At 32.3% G+C, this 23,365-nt stretch overlaps 1 long non-coding RNA gene across 1 annotated transcript in view; it reads right to left on the bottom strand.

Moving 5' to 3' along the window:
- Positions 1–22,543, bottom strand: part of LOC141553738 (uncharacterized) — a 36,210-nt gene extending 13,667 nt beyond the window's left edge. Inside the window, exons 1-3 of the long non-coding RNA XR_012485620.1 lie at positions 22,389–22,543; positions 21,603–21,669; positions 19,601–19,660 (exon numbers count right to left, since the gene is read on the bottom strand). This is a non-coding gene — a long non-coding RNA (uncharacterized LOC141553738). The remainder of the gene's footprint in view (positions 1–19,600; positions 19,661–21,602; positions 21,670–22,388) is intronic.
- Between the last annotated feature and the right edge of the window lie 822 nt (positions 22,544–23,365).

Here is a 23,365-nt window from a genome sequence, read left to right as displayed (position 1 = left end):
GGCCTTGTATAGAAACCACAGTCAAATTTGTAAGAATGCAAGCCAATCCTCAATTGATAGTTAAAGGACACAAAAAGGCAATTTTCAGATGAAGAAAGCAAAGCTGTTTATAGGTATATGAAGAAGTGCTTTAAATCACTTTTGATTAGAGAAATAAAAACTAAAGCAACTCTGAGATACCACCTCACATCTATAATATTGGATAATATGAACAAAAAAAAAGTGATACATGTTGGAGAGTGTATAGAATAAATTTAGATACCATTGTATTATTGGTGGAATTGTAAACTGATCCAAGTAAGAATGACAAGAGGAACCAAACTGTGAATATCCTTTGATGCCTCAATACCACTACTGGGTCTGTATCCCCCAAATTAGAAAAAGACCTACATTTATTTTTGTAGTAATATTTTCATAGTGGGAAAATGTTAGAATTGAAGAGATTTCTATCAATTGTGGAATAGCTGAAGAAACTGTTATATATAAATTTAATGGAATATTATTGTTCAATAAGAAATGAGGAACAGATAGATTTCAGGGGTAAAAAAAAAGCTGGAAAGGCTTGTACAAACTTATGCAAAGTGAAACATGCAGAACTAAGAAAACATTGTATATATTGTGAGCAACATATTGTGGTGATCAGCTATAAATGACTACACAGCAATTGATCCAAGAGAAGCATAAAGGTCTTACCAAGAAAAATGCTATCCATATTAAAAAAAAATTAATGAATTCTGAATGCAGATTGAAGTATATTTTCACCTTATTTTTCTCATTTTTTCTTTGAATCTCTTTCACAACTGTGACAAATATTAATTTTGATAGTACTTACATAAATTATATCAAACTGGATACCATTTCATAAAAAGGGGAAAATAGGGAGATAGGGAGAAAAAAAATTGAAACCCAAAATCTTATAAAAAAAATCAAAGCTAAAACATTTCTTGTTGTCTAGTTGGCGAAAAATAAAATACTGTTTAAAATTTTATTGATTAAAAATGTATACAAAAATCAATTCAAGAATTCTACAAAGCAAGCAAATAAATTGCTGAGGGTGAAATGAGAACTCAATTAATTGTGGGGGATCAGGTAAGATCAAATTTTGGACAAAACATCTAAAATGAACATACATGGATTATAAAGGGTGGAGGAGAAGAGGAAGGATATTTAATAATGACTATGCACAAGCAGAAATTTGAATAATGAATAAGAAGAGCAAATGGCTTAGATAGAATACAGGGGAGTAAAGTAAAACCAGCATAAAAAAATAGGTTGTACCAAAAAATGTCTTTAAACATTAAGCAGAACACCTTATATTACATCAAATTTAATAAGGAAAGGTTTGTGAGAAGGGGAGTCAGATTGTCCTCCTTTTACATATGAAGGAAGTGAGTTTGTTTACTGATTGGATATTAGATTTGAAGAAAAATGAATAGGCAAAGATGCCTCAAAGTTTCGAGGTTGGATGCCTTGAGTAATGATGGTGTTCTCAATAGATCTGGAGAAGTTATATAAGTTGGAGAGTTAGGAAAGAGGAAGATTATGAATTCCATTTTGATTATATTGACTTTCATATATCTATGAATCTTCCAGAAAGAGATGTCCAAAAGGCACTTTATGATGATTATGAATCAAAAGTAAGATTGTAACAGGATATGTAGGTTTGAAATTATGAGGTAAAGTACAGAGATAGAAAAGAAGAGAATCCAAAACAGTTCTTTATGGTGTATTTTCATATTAAGGGACATTATAATTATAATATTGAATATAGTATTAGTATAATATTAGTATGTTGAGAAAGTATCAGAGCAGTTAGGTGGTGCAGTGTATAGAGCACCAGGCCTGAAGTCAGGAGGACCAAATCCAGTCTCAGACACTCAGCATTAAGGAGAGAGAGGGAGACAGAAAGTAGTATTACAAAAATCTAGAGGAGATAATATCCAGTCTATTTTGAAATGCTTCAAATATGCCACAAGAAGAGATGTAGAATGAAAAACTGGCATTGATTTAGAAATTTAATGATTTTTGGTAAATATGGAAAAGTTTTACTCTAGTAGTGGTATAAAAGCTAGATGGCAAGGAAATGAGGAGTAATAAGTGAAAGAGTAGATTTCAGTGAATGCTTTGCTCTTTAAAGTAGGTAGGCATTGAAAGGCATGAGATAACTTCAAGGAATGAAAGGTTAGTCAAATACTTTTTAGGATAGCAGAACTCTTGGCATGTTTTAAGTCTACAGGAAATGATTGAACAAGCAGATAAAGAGAGAGAGAGAGAGAAGATTCAAAGGAGGTATAGCTCAGGCAAGTATTTGGGAGTATTTGAAAAGGGAGAAGAATAAGAGTATAAATAGTCCATCACTAGGAAAAAAAAAGAGAATTTCTTCTATTGAAAGTAAAGGAGAAAATGAGTTAAAATAAAATGAGTGTTAATAAATGTGAAGTCTAAAATTAGAAAAAAAGAAGTTCGTCATCATGATTGGTTTCTGTTTTCTTAATTAAGGATAAATCTAAATGCTTAGCTTTAGAAGAAGGTAGCAAACTTCCCTCCCTCTTTTTTTTAAGTGACTTAAGAAATGTCTTGAAACAGACTTATGTTGGGAGTATGATAGAAAACCAATCAGGAAAAAGGATTTTCATGGAACGCTGAGGATCCAATTGAAATCAGAATAAATTTGTGGAGAATTCAGTCATCATGGCTGCATGATTTTATCTATTCATATTCTGCATCAAGATATAAAGAAATGAGAAGAATGATGTTAAAAGTAACTCAGGATTACAATTGGAAATGAATTTCACTCTGATTTTGCTTCTCTCTTATAAAAATTCTTGTTGTCTCTCCCTAAGTTCTTCTATAATGGCTCTTTCACCAGATTCCTCCCTTTAAAAAAAAAAAAACTTTTCTGATTTTCTATTTTAGTTGATAAATATGTTTAAAATTCATTTAAAGTTCATTTAAAAATTATCATTGATCAATATATCCCTGTTAACTATAAATCCCTAACTGTAAGCAATACTTAACATCCACCAATTATTTGTCAATTGATTTAAATAACTTAAACTTTCTGCTATATCTAATAGTTTTCCTTGTTTTACTTCTGCTTTTGCTTCATCTTCAAACTGTTTCCATTTCATTTTTTATATTTGCTATTTTCATTAATATCTAATGATATTTTCTTAGCATGAATAATATTCTGAGGGACATCACAAATATTCAATATCATGTGATTTCTTCCACCACAGAGGTCCTTAAAGACAAGATGTCATTGGGACACATTCTGCATTATTAAGTCTATAATTTTAATAAATTCAGAGTACAGTATAAAAGCTGGCAAAATTTCACCTAAACAAAAAAATACCCAGTTTTTTTTAACTTAATATGAACTTAACAGCATCACAAGCATCTCTATTCAAATTTCATTTTAACTTGTGCAATTAAACTTTATTCTTTGTAAACCATACTTCTAATCTAAATATGTAATCATTAATATGGATGTTTTCTCTTTGTTTTCTAGTGAAATAGCACAGTAAATGTTCAAAAAAATTTATAATCTCTCTTATGAGTCCTTTTTTCCACTAATGGAGATGATTATTCAACCATTGCTGTGCATCATGGGCAAAATTTCTTAATGTCCTAGTATAAGTTAATAACAAAGAATTCACCCAACATTTTAGGACACTTCATTTATTTCTCCTGATACATTCAGAATTCCTTGTTTGTTTCATGTTGCAACCTGCTCATACTTATCATTCATTTCTTTTTTTAATATTTGTAATAGTTTTTTTTTTAATTTTCAAAATACATGCAAAAATGTTTTCCATGAATGTCCTTTTTATATACTTCATGTTAATTTGAAATTCTATGATAAACACTGAAAGAATATTGAAATTTTTAACTAGGCCTTTGTTTTTTGAAAGGAGCTTAGGAGGACTAATTCATTCACAATTTTCACATCATCAAAAAGATGGGCAGAGTTATAGTGCTAGTCAGAAAAAAAATAATTAATGTGTTGCTTTATAGGCTTGCTTTGTGATCCTATAGAAGTCATTTCTCTCTGTCTCTGTTTCCTCATCTAAAAAAAAGCAGGTAATAAAAAGAATCTACCTCTTTATGGGATCAAATGAGGTAACTTTTATAAATCACTTTACAAACCTTGAAATATGAGGAACAAATGAGATAACAGTGCAAATTTTAAAATATTATTAGTATTATGATTGTCATTAATATCATCATCATCATTATAATGATTTTATTAATATGAGTAGTGAGCAGCTCTAAATTTATCTTTGTCTGTGGATTCATTTTTGGCTTCTTTCCTCAGGGTTATCTGTCAAGACAATTCAATCTAGAGTGATATGGATATGCACACCCCTGACCCTTGTATTGATTAATTCTCTTCAATGTATGAAATACATCATAATTCTCAGATAAAACTAATGCAATTCAGTTGTCTAATTGAATAGTTTTGGGTAATAGCTCTGCTTCTTAAATATTTCATTGATCTGTATTACCATGAAATTAATTTAAAAATCTCTGTTATGCTATTCATTCCAAAGACTGAAAAGCCTCCAGAATTTTTAATTTCTTAAACTATAATGATTTTACTACCATTCTCTTATTTAATTGGAAATTCTCAGAAAGTGAGGTGGACACTTGGTTCCAGTCAACATAAAGTTAAAGCCCACCTATCAGAAACCAGTGAAGTTTTCAGGTTAAAATATAAGGCACTGATGTGGAGGAAGTGGGAAAGAATACTAAAGGGAAAAAAGATTTAGATTTAGTCTGTGAAATAAACTAAATTCCTGGTTCAAGGCAATATGAGACCAATGAATTTGTCTCAGAACTGAAGATTATTGTAGGAAGGTTCCAGTGGGTAGGAGGGAGGGATTTTATTCAAAGGAGAGGTACCATGATTTAGAAAATTAGAATTTATCTAATCCAATCTATATATTTAACAAATGGAGTGAGCCCAAAGTCCTATCCAGAGTCTCATGATAAGTTTATTGGCAGAATTTTATCAGAACAGGCAAGTTTATTAGGTAGTCCTAAGTGAGATACTCGGTCAGCCAAAGGCATTATGACAAAACGTGGGGGACTGATGGAGAGAAAATGGAATACTTAAAGCCTGGAGGATGCCAAAGACAAACACCCAACTCTTATGACTATTAGGAAATAATTAATAAGATAAAAAGTTAGAAACCTTTTCTAGCAATACAGAATATAAATAGGAGGGAAAAATGTTGACTGAATGAAGCTAATTTTAACCTATGTTGTTTACATAATATTTCTCATAGCTTATACAAAACTGCAATGTGCTTTGAATTAAGAATATCTGCTTTGTTGTTTTAAGTAACTGTAATATATAATTAACCCTAATATTACTTTTTTCCTAAATTTGTACCTACCAAAGATCTAATCTTCTTAATGATCTATTATTTTAATTTTATGTCATTTTTACAGATGAGTGTAATTAATCCTGGAGACAAACTGATTTAAATTAAGCAATTATTTATTAAGTACCTTTTGTTTAGGAAATACTTTACTAAGTACTTGAGAATGAAAAAATGAAATAAAAAATAATTATTGTTCTTAGATTAAATCTAATAATTTAATTTATACACACATATATGTATGTACATATGTATATATACTCACAGAAATATATACACACACTAATATGCATGTATTATATATATATAATATATATATATATATATGAGTGTGTGTGTGTGTGTATGTGTATATATCGTAGTAGATTGAGAGCTTAGCTCAGATATAGATTCAAGGGCCATCTCTGATATTTGTTGTTTCCAGCATATTACTTCAGTCACTTAATATTTCAGTGAACTTTATGTAACATTCTATGTTTCAAAGAAGGTAATAGATTACCTGCTGTGAAAGAAGGAATCTCTTTCACTAAATAATTTCATCTCTCTCAAAATCATAGAATCAATATTACATGGTTGGTGTAAGGATTGACTGAGATAACATGTAAAGTACTTTGTTAACTTTAAAGTACTATAAATGCTAGATGTTACATAGGCTATAGATATATAAAAAAACTTTGTTGTAAAACTTTGGAGTTGACTAATTTATATCTCAAAATTCTCCTTTTTAAACTATGATATTGATAATGTAAGCAATGAACAAATTACAATCAATTGAACTGATTAAATAACCCTTGAAATAGTAATGAAACGATAGGTTCCTGTTCAGGATACTTTAGGGAAGGGAAAGATGATAATCCTGCTCTTATTCTCCTTTCTGCCATCTTTTAGATATTCACAGAAAAATTAACCTTAACCTAATTGTCTTGGACCCAGTCATTTTTCTGCAGGGGAGGTCACTTCTTACCAAAAGTGTCTGAAACAAAGTAGTTTAAAGAGAAATTCTCATTCTCAGTAGCATAAAATTGTAGTCTTTATTTATTTATTTATTTATTTGTTTGTTTGTTTGTTTGTTTGTTTATTTATTTATTTATTTGTTTATTTATTGGGTTTCTAAATTTTATAATTACAATAATTTTATTTTATTTATTAATTTATACTTATAAAAGTTTTTGACAGTACATATGCATTAGTATTTTTTATAACATTATCCCTTGTATTCATTTTTCCAAATTATCTCCTCCATCCCTCTACTCCCTCCCCTAGATGAGAGGCAATCCCGTACATATTAAATGTGTTACAGTATAACCTAGATACAATATATGTGTATAAATTCAATTTTCTTCTTGCACGTTAAGAATTGGATTTCAAAGTATAAGTAACCTGGGTAGAAAGACAGTAGTGTTAACATTTTACTTTCAATTCCCAGTGTTCCTTCTCTGGGTGTAGTTGTTTCTGTCCATCATTAATCAACTAGAAGTGACTTGGATCTTCTTTATGTTGAAGATATCCACTTCCATCAGAATATATCTTCATACATTATTGTTGTTGAAGTGTATAGTGATCTTCTGGTTCTGTTCATTTCACTCAGCAAAAATTCATGTAAATCTCTCCAAACCTCTCTGTATTCATCCTGCTGGTTTTTTCTTCTAGAGCAATAATATTCCATAACATTCATATTTCATAATTTACCTAACCTTTAACCAATTGATGGACATCCATTCATTTTCCAGTTTCTAGCCACTATGAAAAGATCTGCCACAAAAATTTTGGCACATAAAGGTCCCTTTCCTCTCTTTAGTATTGCTTCGGGATATAAGCCCAGTGGTAGTGCTGCTGGATCAAAGAGTATGCACAGTTTGATAACTTTTGGGTCATAGTTCCAAATTGCTCTCCAGAATGGCTGGATTCTTTCACAACTCCACCAACAATGCATTAGTGTCCCAGTTTTCTACATGCCCTCCAACATTCATCATTATTTGCTCCTGTCATCTTAGCCAATCTGACAGGTTTGAAATAATATCTCAGAATTTTCTTAATTTGCATTTCTCTGATCAATAGTGATTTGGAACACTCTTTCATATGAGTGGAAATAGTTTCAATTTCATCACCTAAGAATTGTCTGTTCATATCCTTTGACCATTTATCAATTGGAGAATGGTTTGATTTCTTATAAATTAGGTTCAGTTCTCTATATATTTGGAAATCAAGTCTTTATCTGTAAAAATATTTTCCCAATTTGTTACTTCCCTTCTAAACTTGTTTGCATTAGTTTTGTTTATACAGAAGCTTTTTAGTTTGATGTAATCAAAATCTTCTATTTTGTGATCAATAATGATCTCTAGTTCTCCTCTGGTCATAAATTCTTTCCTCCTCCTCAGGTCTGAGAGGTAGACTATACTCTGTTCCTCTAATCTATTTATTATCTCGTTCTTTATGCCTAAATTATGGACCCATGTTGATCTTATCTTTGTATATGGTGTTAGGTGTGGGTCCATATCTAACTTCTGCCATACTAATTTCCCGTTTTCCTAACAGTTTTTTTTTTCAAATCATGAATTTTTGTCCCAAATGTTGGTATCTTTGGGTTTGTCAAACACTAGATTACTATAGTTGTACTCTTTTTTGTCCTTTGTCCCTAATCTGTTTCAATGATGAACTGGTCTATTTCTTAGCCAATACCAAATGGTTTTGGTGACTGCTGCTTTATAATATAGCTTTACATCAGGCACACCTGGACCACCTTCATCTGACTTTTTTTTTTCATTAATTCCCTTGAAATTCTGGACAATTATTCTTCCATATGAATTTTGTTGTTATTTTTTCTAAGTCATTAAAATAGTTTCTTGGGAGTGTGATTGGTATAGCACTAAATAAATAGATTAGTTTGGGGAGTATTGTCATCTTGTTGTATTCGCTCAGCCTATCCAAGAGCACTGAATATCTTTCCAATTATTGAAATCTGACTTGATTTTTGTGGCAAGTGTTTTGTAATTTTGCTCATATAATTCCTGACTTTTCTTTGGTAGATGAATTCCCAAATATTTTATACTCTCAACATTTGTTTGGAATGGAATTTCTCTTTGTATCTCTTGCTGTTGGTAATGTATAAGAATGCTGAGGATTTATGTGGATTTATTTTGTATCCAGTAACCTTTCTGAAGTTGTGAATTATTTCTAATAACTTTTTATTAGAATCTCTTGGGTTTTCTAAGTATACCATCGTATCATCTGCAAAGAGTGATAGTTTGATTTCCTCATTACATACTCTTATTCTTTAATCTCTTTCTCGACTCTTATTGCCGAGGCTAGCATTTTAATACAATATTGAATAGTAATAGTGATAGTTAGCAATATTGTTTCACTTCTGATCTTACTGGGAAAGGTTCCAGTTTATTTCTATTATATATTATGCTTACTGATGGTCTTAAATATATGCTCCTGACTATTTTAAGGAATAGTTCATTTATTCCTATATTCTCAAGCGTTTTTAGTAGGAATGGATGTTGGATTTTATCGAATGCTTTTTCTACATCTATTGAGATGATCATATGGTTTTTATTAATTTGATTATTAATATGGTCAATTATACTAATAGCTTTCCTAATATTAAACCAGCCCTGCATTCCTGGCATAAATCCTACCTGATCATAGTGTATTATCCTGGGGATGATTTTGTGAAGTCTTTTTGCTAATATCTTATTTAAGATTTTAGCATCAATATTCATTAAGGAAATTGGTCTAAAGTTTTCTTTCTCAGTTTTCGATCTACCTGGTTTAGGTATCAGTTCCATGTCTGTGACATAAAAGGAGTTTGGTAGGACTCCTTCATCCTCTATTTTTTCAAATAGTTTATATAACATCAGGACTAATTGTTCTTTAAATGTTTGGTAGAATTCACATGTAAATCCATCTGATCCTGGGGATTTTTTCCTGGGGAGATAATTAATAGCTTGTTCTATTTCTTTTTCTGAAAAGAGAGTATTTAAGCAATTTATCTCCTCCTCTGTTAATCTAGGAAGCCTATATTTTTGGAGGAAGTCATCCATTTCACTTAAGTTATCAAATTTATTGGTATAAATTTGGGCAAAGTAATTCCTTATTATTGCTTGAATTTCTTCTTCATTGGTGGAAAGATCCCCCTTTTCATTTGTAAGACTAATAATTTGATTTTCCTCTTTCCTTTTTCTGATCAGATTTACTAAAAATTTGTCTCTTTTATTGGCTTTTTCATAAAACCAACTGTTGGTTTTATTTATTAATTCAATAGTTTTTTTTTTTTTACTTTCAATATTATTGATTTCTCCTTTTAATTTTTGTATTTCAAGTTTGGTTTTTGGTTGGGGGTTTTTAATTTGGTCTTTTTCTAGCTTTTTAAGTTGCAGGCCAAATTCCTTAATCTTCTCTTTCTCTATTTTGTTCAAATAAGCCTCTAAAGATATAAAATATACCCTTATTACTACTTCAGCTGCATCTCACATATTTTGGTATGATGTCTCATCAGAGCCATTATCTTGGGTGAAATTATTAATTGTTTCTATAATTTGCTGTTTCACCCAGTCATTCTTTAAGATGATATTATTCAGTTTCCAATTACTTTTTGGGGTATGTACCCCTAACTCCTTATTGAATGTAGTTTTTATTGCATTGTGATCTGAGAAGAAGGCATTTATTTTTTCTGCCCTCCTTCATTTAATTTTGAGATCTTTATTTCTTAACATATGGTCACTTTTTGGATAGGTTCCATGAACTGCTGAGAAGAAAGTTTATTCCTTTCTATCACCATTCAGATTTCTCCAAAGGTCTATCATGCCTAGTTTTTCTAATGTTCTATTTACTTTTTAAATTTCTTTCTTGTTTGTTTTGTGGTTTGATTTGTCTAAATCTGATAGTATAAAGTTGAGATCTCCCACTATTATAGTTTTACTGTCTATTTCTTCTTGCAACTCTCTTAACTTTTTTTTTTAGAAAGTTATATGCTATACCACTTGGTGCATATATGTTTAGTATTGTTATGGCTTTATTGTTTATGCTATCTTTTAGCAGGATATAGTTTCCTTCCTTATCTCTTTTAATTAGATCAACATCTGCTTTTGCTTGATCTGAGATAAGGATGGCTACCCCTCTTTTTTTGGCTTTACCTGAAGCATAATAGATTCTGATCCAATGTTTTACCTTTATTCTGTATGTATCTCACTGCTTTAAGTGTGTTTCAGGTAAACAACTTATTGTAGGATTCTGACTTTTGATCCTGTCTGCTATCTGTCTCCATTTCATGCAAGAGTTCATCCCATTCACATTTATAGTTAAAATTACTAATTCTGTATTTCCTGCCATCATATCATCCCCACATTATGCTTTTTCCCTTGACCCCCCTGAACCCCTTCCCCAATATTTAATTTATAGACCCCACTTGTGATGCGCAGCCCTCCCTTTTTTTTAGTATCCCTCCCCCCTCCCTCCACGTCCCTTCCTTTATTCTCCTTTTCCTTTTCCCTTTTCCTCTCCCCCCTTTTAATGAGGTGAGAGAGAATTCTCCGAAAAACAAATATGCCTATTATTTACTCTTTGAACCTACTCTGATGAGAGTAAGATTCACACAATGTTTCAGCCCCTCTCTAAATTCCCTCAGATGTGGTATATTTTTCTATGCCTCTTCCTGGGATGTAGTTTCCCTCTTTTCATCACTCCTTCCCCTTTTTCTGATACTACCCCCTTCCCTTTACTACTCCTCCTTTTTTATATCAGTAAAATCAAATTATCTATGCAGACTTTCTATATATCCACAACAGAGATACAGTTCTCAAGAGGTTTTTTTTTTTTTTTTTTTTTTTTTTTTTTACCTTTTTCTGTTTCTCTTCAGTCTTGTGGATGTAGATCAAATTTTTTGTTTAAGTCTGTTTTTTTTTTCTTAGAAACAAATGGAATTCCTATGTTTCATTAAATGGGTATCTTCTTCCATGGAAGACAATGCTAAACTTAGCTGGATAGTTTATTCTTGGTTGCAATCCTTTATCTTTTGCCTTTTGGAATATCAGGTTCCAGGCCCTTCAATCTTTTAATGTGGAGGCAGCCAGATCTTGAGTGATCTTTATTGTGGGCCCGTAATATTTAAATTGCTTTTTTCTAGTTGCTTGCAATAATTTTTCCTTTGTTTGGTAGTTCTGCAGCTTAGCCACAATATTCCATGGTGTTCTTTTTTTAGGATCTTTTTCAGAAGGATTTCGCTGAATTCTTTCAAAGCCTATTTTCCCTTCTGTTTCTATTATCTCTGGACAGTTTTCTTTGATGATTTCCTGTAAAATAGAATCTAGGTTTATAGATTTTCCCAGTAAGCATTTGACGTTATTCTCCAGCTTTTCATTTTTTTGTTTGTTTTGTTTTGTTTTGTTTTGTTTGACTGATTCTTGGGATCTCAATGAATCATTCATTTCTATTTGCTCTGTCCTGATTTTAATGAGTTATTTTCTTCATTCACATTTTTTAGTTCTTTTTGTATATGCCCAATTGAGTTTTTAAATGAATTATTTTGCTCTATTGATTTTTTTCCATTTCCTTAATTTTTTTAGAGAATTATTTTCTTTTTCCAATTCAGAAATCCTACTTTCTTGAGACTTTTTTATCTTTTCCAATTCAGAAATCCTACTTTCCTGTGATTTTTTAACCTTTTCTAGTTCACAAATTTTGTTTCCCTGCATCTCCTGTGAATTATTTATTTTTTCCAACTCAAATTTCAGAATGTTGTTATTCTCTATCATAGCTTCTCTTTCTTTTCCCCATTTTTCTTCAAACTCTCTTAACTTTTTAATACTCTCTTCTAGGAGAGAGTTATGTGATGGGGGGGCAGGTATCTTTCCCCTTTAGGGTGTTATCTGCTGACTTTCTGCTATTAATTTCCTCAGGGCTGGATACCAGCTCTTTCACTGTGTTGAAGAATCAGTGGTTCTATTCATCTTTTTTCTCATGGGTAAAAATCTGTTGGGGTCTGCCCTTGGGGTAAGAAGTTTATTCATTTATTTCTTTACCAGATTCCTCCCAGACTGCATGGATGCAGAGACTCCTGTGTTTGAGCCAAGAGATAGTTCTGGGAGAGAGTTCCCCTCCCCCTCCCTGGAAGTGCCTCAGAGGTGATTAGTATGACTTAGCTGTGAGGATTGCCCAGTGAAGGACCCAGTTGTGTGTCCTAGTGACTTTTCTGAGGTTTAAGACTAAACAGTAAAGGCAACACAAAGCCCAGCCAATATGTCCCATGGGGCATGGATATCAGCAGCTGATGTGAAAAGCCCTTGTGCTCAAACTGGCAGTGTCTGCTCAGAAACCGTGGTCCTTATTTCAAAGGTTCTACTTCTCTGGGACTTCCAAGTCTGAGTTCAGCAGCCATTCCGGGCAAGCCCGGCACTATGTGGGTTAGATGTTGCCTCAGGCTGTGTCCCTGCTGTTCAGGCTCTTAACTACCCCAAGGTGAAGCCTGGACAGCAGAATGTGGCTGCACAGCCTTGCAGAGATTTGTTAGGTCACTTCTGGATTGGGGTGGTTCTAGGATCTGTCTTTATATTTTAAAGTGGCTTGATTTCTCTTCTGAACTGCTGTTTTATAAGCAGAGAAGGGCTAACAGCCTGTGCCAGATTCCTCTATCTCAGTGGCTTCTCTGATCACAGAGTTCTCCCCAGCCTGATCGGCACAGTGTGCTAGCACCTAACCCTGTCTGTGCTGGCCTTTTTTCTTACTCCCCTTGGAACTGACCTTTTCTGTTGAAACTCCAGATTCTCTTCAGCTGGTACGTTGTGCTTCCAATCCTTGTAGTTTCTATCAGTCCAGCGTTATTTTTGAGTCTGATTTAACTAATTAATAATGAGGGAAGAAGGGAGCTTACAGATTCGCATGTATCTTCTCTGCCTTCTTGGGCTCTGCCCCCAGACTGCCAACTCCTTAAGGTGTTAAATATCTATTTAAATTGATTGCTTTTTCACCTAACCCATGCTCTTCTTCTAATTTTATGATAAATTCAGCATTCAGCTGTATCCTGTCCCTCTTTTTCTGAAGTGTTTTGCTTGATCTCTTTTCTTTGCTTACATGAACTGGGTCCTTATTTGCTACTCCTAACCACTAGTACTTCATACATAGATACATATAGTGGACCTGAATGTCCAACAGACCTTCTTACTTAGAAAATAATAAAAATGTTTTCATTCATTTTTGAAAGTAGTTTTAATGTGATAAGGAAGTAATCTGCCTTAAAAAAAAAATCCTTAGAAATACTTTTGTTCATTTTATCCTTATAGTTTCCTTTATACTTGAGTGTTGTCACTTCCTCAGTTTGCTAAAAGATAAGAATAACTTTACAATTCTTTTCATCTTTCCCTGCCTGCTCACACAAAAAGCAGAGTATAGAATTTTATTCTGAGGTCCCTAGGCATGACAAAATCCAATTAGTTAAGATTGCAGAATTGGTCCAATTCTGTTATTAAAAAAAAAGTTAATGGGTGAACTTTATTACTGAATAAGATTCAAATAAAAGAACTTCACTTAATTTCCAAATTCTGCAATATCATAATTAAGGAGAGAGGATCCTTTGAAATAAGAAAAATGCAAAGAACAAAAAATATCGGTGATGTTTTATATGTTATTGAAAGTAACTTTTTTAATATTTTGTATTTCTTTTCCACAGTCACAGGCAAAGTATACTCCCAAAGACTGTATTGGATAAAAGGAAAATATTAAGATTTATGCACAGAAAACTGGGGGGAAAATTTTACATCCAAGGTTCTGACAAAGGCCTCATTTCTAAAATATATATAGAATTGACTCAAATTTATAATAATACAAGCCATTCTCCAACTGACAAATGGCCAAAGTATATGAACAATTTTCAGATAAAAAATTAAAACCATTTTAGTAATATGCAAATCACTATTCATTAGAGAAATGCAAATTAAGTTGACTCTGAGGTCATACCTCTCAGACTGCCTAAGATAACAAGGAAAGATAATAATTAACATTGGAAGCTATATGGGAAAACTGGGACATGGATACATTATTTATGGAGTTGTGAACTGATCCAACTATTCCGGAGAACAATATGGAATTATGCCCAAAGCACTATCAAACTGTGCACTATTGTGTCTCTACTGAGCTTATATCCCAAAGAGATCATAAAAAAGGGCAAAGGAACAACATCTAAAAAAATGTTTGTAGCAGGCCTTTTTGTAGTGACAAGGAACTGGAAATTGAGGGCATGTTCATCAGGTGGAGAATGGCATAATAAATTATGATATATAAATGTCATGGAATATTATTGTTCTATGAGAAATGATCAGCCAGGTGATTTCAGAAAGACCCGGAGAGACTTAAGTGAACTGATACTAATTGAAATGAGTAAAACAAATGAAAGATTGTTCCCTGTAACAACAAGAATATGAGATGATCAATGCTGATGGTTGTGGTTCTTTTCAACAATGAGGTGATTCAGGCCAATTACAATAGATTTGTGAAGGAGAGAACCATCTGCATCCAGAAAATGGGCTACGGGGACTAAATGTGGATCACAACATAGTATTTTCATCTTTTTGTTGTTTTTTTTTTTTTTTTTACTTGCTTCTTGCTTTATTATTTTTTCTTTCCTTTTTGATCTGATTTTTCTTGTGCAGCATGACAATTGTGGAAATATGTAAAAGAATTGCCATTGTTTAAGATACATTGGATTTCTTGCTGTCTAAGGAAGGGGGTGGGAGAAAGACAAAGAGAAATGTTTTGGAATACAAGGTTTTATAAGGGTGAATGTTGAAAACTTTCTTTGCATATATTTTGAAAATTAAAAGGTATTTAAAAAAAAAGACTCAAGCATAATCATATCCATGAGTTTAAAGAAATTTTGATTTCTGTAACTAATATGTGTACCTAATCTTGATGATTTAAAACAAAAGAAATTATACTAAACATCTTTAGAAAACAATGTGACCCAAATTGGCACATCATTCAGTTCTCCTTGGAAGAAACTTTTTCATCTGTAAAATGGGAGAAAGGAAAGAATTAGACTGCCTGATTTATTAACTTTCTTCATCTAGCCCTCCTCCAAAAGAAGAAGAGAGATAAAGAAAAAAAAGTATTTAAATTAACAGTTGAACAGCTCCTAAAAGGTGAGTATGATTAACTGTTTAAGTGAGTTATAAAATTTAGATGAGACCAGGATACTTCCTTGTAGTGAGGAGAGAACTTCACAAATCTTATAGCACTAAATCAATATAACTTATTATAGTTATGATTATTACGGTTAATTTGTATTTAGAGCTAAGTAAATCATGTTACATACCAAATTCAATAACTATATTTTTCCTGATATGAATTTATTAATAGGTTCAAAACTAGAAGAAGAAAAACATGAGTGACATGGTCATAAAGAATTCTCTTCTCAGTTGTGACAATAGAGCCAGTAGCACTGGACCTTTTACAAGATCCAGGCAAAAAGCTCTCAGTATTTGACAAAGCTTTATTAATTTGATTTTGGTTAATTCCAACTATCACCTAAAATTAAAGCTATTGCTGTCCTCTGGCTTTCTAGATTAGAGTGATCACATTAAAAAGTGTTCACTTAATCTGACATATGGATAATACATAATTCAAAGTGGAAATTAGGTCCCACTGGGGTTTTTCTGTCTGATAAGGGGAAATAAGTGTTGTAAAACAGCTACAAATCAGCTCTAAGTGAAACATAGATCTGTGAACAGCCTTGATTACTTGTCAACAAGAATAGAGGGAAAAAGAAGAGAATGCAAACAAAATAATCTCTTTATAACTTCCTCCTCCATCTACAACAAATCTAGGCCATTCCCAGTGTTTTTGTTAGGGGATGCTGACATTACATTCTTTCCTACAGCGATAATAAATCATTTCATAACTCAAACTCTTTTAATCCAAAGTTAGACTTCTTTGGTGTCCTATATTTCAAATTAATTAGATTTGATGACTAACACAATAAGGGTCTCTTTCTTTAAAATGGCATGGTTATCCAAGGAACTTGAACTATTTAGAAGAAGTATACATTCAATCATAAAAAGGGAACACTTATCAGGATTATTTTATGATTTATTTTATAAATCAAGAAATAACCCAGAAAAGGAACATAGGACATTTGAAGAAAAAGATTTTTTTTCATTCAAATCTTCTTGTGCAAAATGACTAATATGGAAATGTTTTCATGAGTGCACATTTATATACTATATCGAAATACTTCCCATTTTAATCAGAGGGAAGGGGATAAAGAGAGAAAAGGAAAGAATCTGGAATTAAAAACTTTACAAAAACAGTTTAAATTGTTTTAACATGTAATTGGGGAATAAAATATATTATTTTTAAAGAATATCATGAATATGTTAAAAGGACATAAAGAATGAAACTAAGAAATTAGAGACCTATGTTCTTTGCCTTTTGAACAATAGTATAACATTATAGGCAATTTCAAGAGGACAATATGCCTCCTCTTTTTGATACTTTTGACTTGTCACTTCAATTAAAGTTCTGAAAGCTCTGCTTATTTTTTATACCATCGTATAGATACTTGGAAAGTCCTGTAGCTGTCTTACTAATGTACTATCTTCATGGGTGACTAGTCAATATTCTTCTTTCCTACATGCATTATTATGTCTTTTATCCATTTTCTACAAAGAATTTGGTAAATATGAGGTGGTCTACTTATATCTACTATGAAATTCTTTATGCAATCTTCCATCATTCTCTAATGTATGTATGCTTAATATTCATTAGTCATAACAATAACAGAATAGATTTTCAAAGTCAGACACCATTTTTAGGGAGAAGGTAGATCTGAACATGTTTTATAATAAGAAGTACAGGCTCTAGAATTAGAAAATATTAATTCAAATTTTGACTCTAATAGTCACTATCTTTGTGGCTTTAGAAAGTCATAAATTCCCTTGGCCTCATTCTTCTCAACTAAAATCAGGAAGTTTGCCTGTAGGTTCTCTTCGATTTTGTTCCATATCTTCTAACATATAGTTTATGGGGTTTTTGTTTTGTTTTTTAAATCACTCAATCAACTGGGCCTCAGTTTCTTCATTTGAAAAATGAGAAGTTGGACTGGATAATTTCTCCTTATCTTCAGTAAATGTTTATTAGGTCTCATTCTTCTTAAATCCTATGCTTCTGTGGTTTGAAAGTTGCTTGTGTTTATGTCTCTCTACTCAATCTGCAAGTGAAGGCTGTTATCTTCTAGAAGAAACAGACTGAAGTTTTTTACACAATAGATAAAGGGAATCCAGCACTTGGATAAGTAATGGAAGGTGTTTTAAAAAACTGAAAAGTTAGTTCAGAAATATTCAGAGGCCAGAAGATATTACTTGAGCAGTGAAAAGGACAGAATTGAGAGTTCAGTATGAGTTCCCAAATGAAGTTCAATGCTCAGAAAAACTAAAGGCCATGAACTAGAATAACAGTTGTGGAAAACGTGACTAGGAGATGTCAAAACTTAAGAAATTCAGTAAGTTCAAGTTCCTGAATTTTTTAAGTATAAAATTAGCAAGAATTGAGACAGAATTGAGGTAATCACTACATGAAATTCAGTCTTATTTGTGCTACTATAAACTAAAGTCTGATGTGATTGCAATACTATTATCCTTTTAGTATACCACTGTTTATAGCAACAATCACTGTCCATCCACAAAGCCAAATTGCTAGTTAAGTTCCTGATCATTTCCAGACTAGATAACTGTAATCTCCTTGCTGCAGGACTGACTTTCTGGTATTATATAATGTTGTAATGTCTGAAATTGTTATTTTTGACCATTTGAGGGAAATTTTATTTTTTTCAAAAGAGTATTTGAGTTTGAGAGACTCAAGTTATTATTTTTTTAACATCAAGTAGAAATCAGAGAGGCTATAAACAATCTATAAGCACAAATAAGTTTCACAAAAGTGAATTCTCATTTTTCAATCTTTAGGGATTCAAATATATATAATTTTATTAATGGCTGAGGATGGATGATGAATTTACTTTTTTTTTTTTCTTAGCAACTTCTTTCATGTCTACATCTGGTTTCAAATATATAAACTCATTAGAAGATCTACACCAAAGGGAAGAGTGTTTGGCTAGGCAAAGAGGGGCATTTAGTATATGTAAATAAAAATGTTTGGAGAAAATATTATTTATATGTTTGTATATGTCTTATGAATTATCATGGTTCAAGTGAAGAAAAAGGGACATTCTTTGGGAGTGTAGGAATTGTGGTACTGTACTTGGGGTACATTGTTTTGGATAGAGGAACTTTAGCTCATGTAGCAGAATGATTAATTAGGGGGCCACCAGAAAAAGAATGTAATTTTTCCATATACTTTATTTTAAAAAATAACAACAGGTAATAGCCACAGTGGCATCTAATTATGTCAAAATCATGTCCCCTATTAAGGCTAAATGGGATAACCTCTTTGGACATATTTTGTTTATTGAGTGCTTTTATGAATTCTGTTCTCCTTAGAGTCTCTCCTAATCAGTTATTCTATTCTCTTTTTTACTGCATAATAATCATGATACTCAAAGTAGAGTTAAGGATGATTAGAGCTAACATTATTAAATCACTTGACACTTTTTAAACCATATTATACCCAGGGATCCTAGGTAATAGTTACCATAAATTATTTTAATATCCATTTTACTGATGAAGAAATAGAAGCAGAGATGGAAAGCACTTTGTCCACTTCTGCAAGTGTATTTTAGAACTGGGCGTGGAGCCTGGGTTTTCTTATTCTGAGCTCCATATTCCTATACCAAGTCAGAGATGGGAGAGAGGTATTTACAGAGACCCTACATTGCTATTAGATTCCAGACCCAAAGCCCTTCCATGCAACAGTCCTACACACACACACACACACACACACACACACACACACACACAGAAAAAGAAAGTAAGAGAGTAAGTACACTCTTAAATGTGTCCAGGTGTGCTACTGAATGTCACAGTTTATAATTGTATTATGGGGTGAGTGAGAAAATTAAATGAGAATAAAGAAATTAATTCCCAAAATGACCAAATCAAATTCTAGAATCTCAATGTTGGGTAGATACTTAGAAACCAAGTAATCATTCCATACTTGAAAAGAAATCTACTCTACTACAGTCCCACAAACAAATCATCTACCCTCCAATTAAAGATCTCTAGGGAGGAAAAAACACATTTTAGAAAAAGTTTAATTTTAGAATTCTTTACCTTATTGATATTTGTAATCTTTTTCTTTTTAGCTTCAGTCCATTGATCTAGTTCTACTCTCTGGAACAACAACAACAACAAAAACATATAATAAGAAAACTACATTAGTCTCTTTTCTATATGACTTCACTTAAAATACAAATTAATTTATTTATTAACTTAGTAAACATCTGTTAATTATCATATGCAAAGCATAACCCTAGGTGCTATGAAAAATTCAAAAACAAACAACAAAAAAATGGGATACAGATCTTCACCCTTCAAACTCTATTAATCTAGGAGTTAATCTATCTAAATTGATAGGATTTAAATGTTCTCACAACATTTACATATATGCAAAGAACCTTGGAGAATATCTACACCCACATCCTTATAGTTCTAAGAGAACTAAAATCTAGTGAAGTTAAATGACACATCCAAGATCACACAACTAGTTAATGAAGTATGGCTAGAAGACAGAGATATGGCTAGAAAACAATTATTCTGATGAATCAAGTGCTTCTTTCCTATAAGATGGTGCCTATCACAATTATAGATAGATATAGAGTATTGATTATATAGATTGAGAGAGAGAGAGGAAAGAAGAGAGAGAGAGAGAGAAGAGAGAGAGGAGAAAAGAGAGGGGAGACAGAGAGGAGAGAGAGATTAGGAAATTTTGAGACAATAGAAACTAAATGATTAATAAAAGATAATTTGGGATCATATATCTTTGAAGGAAGCAAAAAAAAATTATTTAAATGAGGTTGGAGGCGGGGTGAGTGTGCCATTCATATTTAAGAAGAGGAAGAAAGGTATAATGAATAGGATGCTAGTTTGGAGGTGTGGGTGAGCTAGCTTCAAATCCTTCCCTTGACATTTACTTTGTCACCATACACAAGCATCTTAAAATCTCAGTGTTCCAGGCTTTAGGAAACTCCTAAATGGAGCCCCAGACAGATTAAGATATAATCTAAGGCAATATGAGAACCACAGGTAATCTTTTTATTTCAATTCAGCAAGAAAGACTGCATAGTGGATTTACATTATAAACTTCAGAAAAATTATCAGCTTGCATTGGTACAAGATTCCCTGCCCAGGAAACTCACCATCCAAATGAAATGCCTGCTACAAATCCCAACATTGACATTATATCATGACCAATGTTGCTGTCCCTCAATAATTCCTCATTCTTATTGTGTAGCTAGCCTACCTCCTTTGCTCCTTCTGTGGTCATTTTAATATCATTTTTTGGCTCTTGATTTGTACAATTCATCATCTGAATTCTGTCACATTTGTATTCCCACTAGTCTATCAATTGTTATTTATTGTACCAGAGGTTAATTCTAAATTTAATTTTAAAAACTATATTTTTCTATAAAATGTGGTCAGGACAAATTCATGGATTAGAATGATTAGAAAGGATGAACCTTTTTACATATATTTTATAGATTTTTTTTCTCTTCTCTATCTGTGATAAATATCTTATTCCCCCAAATATATTGTGAGTTGTAAGACGAAGGTTAAAATGAAGGCAGAGTACAGAAAGTAAGGGAGATGTAGAGTCTTCTATGTTAAAATGTAAATGAGTAGAACAAAATATTTTAGAGGTGCAGTAAAAGTTAATAGGCCTTTGGACTGATAAAACTAACTCCTTAATTTTTCTTTCCAAGGAGAACCTATGAGTCTTTTTACCATTTAGCTGACACTTCCTTCTAGTTTCTGAATTCAATTACATTGAGAATAGCATGTTTAATAGATTGCAAGGAGAAAATAGTAAGAAAAATGCAAAATGCCACCTCTATAAAAGACTGAAGGAAATGCTGAATCAAAGGGGAGTGGTTGTAAAATGAATTTTAAAGAAGTTAAAGATATAGATCTGAATTTCTGAAGAATCTTATTTCTGCCTGAAAACAGAGAAAGGGCATAAATTATTTGCACTGATCTTAGAATATGAAAAAAAAATCCAAATAGATTTAGAAATAGGTTCAAAGCATAATCTATCAGAACACTATAATATAATTACCTTGGAGACAAGGCCTATCCCAGCTCAGTGTTTTATAGATCCTTCTTGCCAAGGGGAGAAATGGCTCCTGCATGGGAAGGACAAATTATCAGGTATAAATGAAGAAACAACTGTTCTTAATTGAGAAAGGACCTACCTAGAAAATACAGTTGATGTTAAGTTCTGAAAAAGATCTACTCACTAGGATCATATATCAAAATTTTAAATGTGCAAAAGATATATATGAATTCATATTCATCCTGGAGAACAGATGCATATTCTCCCCTCATGAATGTGATAAAGTTTCTTCATTGAAAAAGAGGCTAAAATTAGAAGACTTTTTTTCTATTTTTAAATTGGATCTACCTCTCTCACCTATAATCGAAATAAAAGGACAATTTATAACCCCAATCCCCCTACTGATTAGCATAAGACTTTGACCTTCTCCATTTCAAAATCTGGCCAATTCCAATTCTTACACTTCCATACCCATTCACTCCCATAGCTTCACCATATTAACTGAGAAGGAAGCTAAAATTATAATAGACTTTTTTTTAAGCTGGCTCTACCTCTCTCAGGTAGGCTTAAAGTAAAAGGACAATTTATAAACCCATTCCCTTTATTGAATAGCATAAGAGCTTTGACTTTCTTAATTTCCAAATCTGGCCAGTTCTAACTCTCTTTTGCCAACAGTGCCATCCTCATATATTCCCATAGCTTCACCATATTAATGCAAAAATTAGTACAGATACTAAATCAGTATAGCTCACTGCAGCTAAGAATTTGTGAATTCATAAGATCCTCTACCTTCACTCCTCTCAGTTGCAGGTATCACAGGTATGCTTAGCTGGGATAGTTAATTTCCCAGGTTCCTTGAAACTCCAATTAAGATTCCATGATTAGGACCCAGAACAGATGCCAATGTATCAAAGGACAATGCAAAAGGTGTTCCTCTAAAGGGATTACCTGAGGATGTAATAGTAAAAGTTTTGAATTTAAATAAAGTAGAAACTAATTTATGAGAAATCGCAAAGGTATATAATTTTCACCCTGCTAATCTCATACATTATACTAAAAATAAAAATTTTAATGAATAGTGTATCTTGAACAAAGTAAAATAAAATGATATTTGTTAGAGATGACAAAAAATTCTGTAACAGAATGCAATATATATTATGCTGCATAGCAGTGGGAAAAGTAGTTAGACAACAAGTATTTATGAAGTACCTAATATTTTTCTTGAACTGTGGTAAGCACTGTGACATGAAGAAAGGCAAAAGACAATTTCTGCTATCAAGGAGCTCAAAATCCAACATAAAAGACAATTTGTAAATAGTTATGTGTAATGTCTGGACTAGCTCTCAGAAGGATCACTGGATGAGCTTTGGTCTTAGGTGGAGGAGTGATGAAGGCAGTAGAGCCACCACAAAGATTATCCAGGATGGAGTCTGGGTCTGAAGTCCTCTCAACCCATAAATACCCTAGTACAATTATATCACTGTAGCACACTGAGCATGTACCAATTGTAGAACCATTACATCATCATATCACACTAAGTATATCACACTCTATCAACTAGAGTGATTACATTATTACATAACACTAAGTATATATGAACTAGAGAACCAGTATCTCATCAATCACACTGAGTAAGCACCCTGCATTAAGTATCCTTGCTTAAAGTATATCTTTCCCAGACTTCCCCACTATCTATGGTAGTCCACATCTCCCGCTTTCTTTTGTTTTAAAACACCGGTGGCCATGCCCCCTTGAATTCTCAGGAA

The sequence above is a fragment of the Sminthopsis crassicaudata genome, chromosome 1 (genome assembly GCF_048593235.1).
Source record: "Sminthopsis crassicaudata isolate SCR6 chromosome 1, ASM4859323v1, whole genome shotgun sequence".
NCBI lineage: Eukaryota > Metazoa > Chordata > Mammalia > Dasyuromorphia > Dasyuridae > Sminthopsis > Sminthopsis crassicaudata.
This window is presented reverse-complemented; position numbering and strand designations above follow the sequence as displayed.